At 40.3% G+C, this 3,354-nt stretch overlaps 1 pseudogene; it reads right to left on the bottom strand.

Annotated features, from left to right (window-relative positions):
• Positions 1–2,222: 2,222 nt before the first annotated feature.
• Positions 2,223–3,101, bottom strand: LOC138646091 (UDP-glucuronosyltransferase 1-6 pseudogene; annotated as a pseudogene).
• Between the last annotated feature and the right edge of the window lie 253 nt (positions 3,102–3,354).

Below are 3,354 nucleotides of genomic sequence, written 5' to 3'. Positions count from 1 at the left end.
TATCAGGGATCTGGGCTAGCGGGATCGGCAAACACGATCCCTTTTGGGACATTGCGTTAGCGCAGTCCATAGCGCTATGCGCTATACAGACTGCCCTAACGCAATGTGACCCTAGCCTAAGATAAATCCAACATGGATGGGTGCAGACATCCACAGGGTTAACCCAAGACCACAGGAAAGCAATGTATAAAAAGATAAAATGGAGCAACACTAAAAGACAAAAAAAAAAACACTAAAAGAAGTGGTTTGTTGCTTCCAAAACATGTGAGATGTTTCATCTTTTCTATACAGACATTTTCAAGCTATATAAACTATTGTCAGTGAAAACATATATCCACATTCAGTTAGGATAAATTACAGAGCAATCATAGCAAAATCCAGTAAAGAACGTGATATATTTAAAAAAAAAATTACAATATCATACATTATAGATGTAATCGAATATTCAACATTATTAAGATGCATAGTGATCACCAAAAGTGCACATAACCATAAAGAACATAATCAATAATTTTTAATAATGCACAATTGACACTCAATATTATAAAATTCATTGTAAAGAGAGACCACATCATCTTCGGCGTCACTTAGGCTATGTTCACACGTAGCGTCGGGTCCCTGCGGGTTCTCCCACAGCGGATTTGATAAATCTGCAGGGCAAAACCGCTGCGGTTATCCCTGCAGATTTATCGCGGTTTGTGTTGTGGGTTCCGCTGCGGGATTTACTCCTACTATTGATGCTGCATATGCAGCATCAATAGTAATGTTAAAAATAATAAAATAATTATATACTCACCCTCTGACGTCCCAATCTCCTCGGCGCTGCAGGCGGCGGTCCTGTTCCAAAGATGCTGTGCGAGAAGGACCTTCGTGACGTCACGGTCATGTGACCGCGACGTCACCGCAGGTCCTGGTCGCATAGCAAACCTGAGACCGGACGGCCGTGTGCAGCGCTGAGAGGTGAGTATAGCATTAATTTTTATTTTAATTCTTTTTTTTTGACACAAATATGGTTCCCGGGGCCTGGAGGAGAGTCTCCTCTCCTCCACCCCGGGTACCACCCGCACATTATCCGCTTACTTCCCGCATGTTGGGCACAGCTCCATGCGGGAAGTAAGCGGATCAATGCATTTCTATGGGTGCAGAACCGCCGCGATTATGCACAAAGAAGTGACATGCTGCGGGTTGTAAACCGCTGCGTTCCCGTGCGGTTTTTCCCGCAGCATGTGCACAGCGGTTTGCGGTTTCCATAGGGTTTACAGGTTACTGTAAACGCAATGGAAACTGCAGCGGACCCGCAGCTGCAAAATTGCCGCGGTTCCGCGGTAAAAACCGCAAAGTGTGAACATGGCCTTACAGTTAACACGCACATTGGTGCAACAAAACTCAACAGCTCAGCGGTCAATTACGCACAGCGTCAAAGTGAAAAGTACAGGATCATGTGATCTGTCATAGATTTAGTCACAAGTTTACTTTAGCTTAGACACATTGTGATGTGTACTACGTCATAAAGTAGCCGATCACTTAACAAAATCATAGATCATATGTTTTGTTGAATCTTCTAACCCATTAGCAATAGTTATTACAAGTTACGTCCATAGCCCATGCATAATTACTTACAATTTGCCATCTTCTGTTTTCAGCGCCTATCCAGTACTCTTTTGCACCATATGACTGTCAATAATCCTAACCGGGTCCCACAGCATCTTTTCTGTAGACTGTAAGTCCCATTCTCAATGCAAAACTATGAGAGTCTCAATGGAAGTCCCATAAACTTACACTGAGAAAGTCACTTCTAAGAGACATCATGGTGATAACATGGTGCAGAAGAGGACAGAAATGGAGAAGGGAAGAATATGTGAGCCCCATCGGGGACAGCGATGAGAATGTGTGCAAAACTATAAAGCGCTGCGGAATATGTTAGCGCTATATAAAAAATAAAGATTATTATAATATGGCGCAATCTGCACATAATAACTATGGCTAAGACAATAAAAAAAAAAGAAAATCGCTGAAGTGCTACTGTAAAGTCCAAAATACGGTAAATGTAATATTAGGTTTTAAGGTAACAATATAAAATGAACAGATTATTTCTCATTTATATTACCAATCATTTTAACATGCCTTGAATATGCAGATATTTAAGACATTAAACTAGCGCAAAAATAACATTTGCAAACTGTAATGACATTAGAAATAAATAATATTCCTCCTAATGCTAGTCATTTACCTATGACAAGCCTTACCTTGGTTAGATGTTTTCTTGGTTTACAGTTGATGCCTCCGATGAACACCATGTTGGGCATTATAGGTCTTGGAAATTCAAAGGCAAAATTATAACGCAAGAGCCAGATGGAAGTTCTGCTGAGAAGCTGCTCAATTGTGATCCCTTTCTTCAGGAATTCTGAAGACATTTGCTGCCATGGCAAGAGTGTAAGTCCACAATAGTAAGGCTCCAACATTCTGACCAGTACGTTCTTCACACGCTGGGAAAATGTCATCTTGTCTGAGTACTGAGTAAAAATTCTAGGCACATACGAAAAAGGACTTGGACATTGTGCGCTTATATAGTCAAGAGTACAAGGCATTCCTCGTAAAAAGTTTACATTGGGCACATCAAGGTGTTCAGCTAGTATCACGCCACAGAGCGAAAATGGATCAGTGAGTAAAGCATCAAACATCTCATCCTTGAGACTCTGAATAAGTTCTGTGCTATCTAATAAGGCCTTACAAATATTGCCAAATACCTTAGAAATTTCCTGAATACTATTAAACATTGTAATAGCCACACCAGGGAAGTAAGATTGGATAAAGTGATCATATCCATACCTTTCGACGATTAATGCTAAATCTTGATTGCTGTAAGGGATAGAATAAGTTTTGGTGGTATAGAGATCAGATTCACCAATAAGTAAGCTGCTTTCACCTGTTACAACCACAACCTTGTGCCCAATCTGTGCGAGCCTCTCCACCAGAGGACGCATGCTGAGCCAGTGACTGCCATCGGTAGGAATTACAAGCAGCTTGCCTCCATTAGCTTGGCTAAAAACACAAAACATGATCATCAGGGCTGCAGACAGAGACAACAGTGATAGCTTCATCGCTGCAGAGGATCGTCCAGAAATTAATGTTCAGTTAGGCAAATTCACATTAATGATCAGTTGTATACAGTGGGATGGCTTAGAAATTTGTCAAAGTTGTTGGTTAACTCATTGCACAAGTGAATTTTGACCAGTCGATTGCAGAGTATAACTAACAAAAAAAAAAATATATATATATATTTATATATATACAGTATATATATATATATATATATATATTATATATATAATGACTGTGCCACACAGCACAGTG

Source organism: Ranitomeya imitator, chromosome 7 (genome assembly GCF_032444005.1).
Source record: "Ranitomeya imitator isolate aRanImi1 chromosome 7, aRanImi1.pri, whole genome shotgun sequence".
Lineage (NCBI taxonomy): Eukaryota > Metazoa > Chordata > Amphibia > Anura > Dendrobatidae > Ranitomeya > Ranitomeya imitator.
Note: the sequence above shows the minus strand (reverse complement) of the source record. Positions and strands in the feature narration are given on the sequence as shown.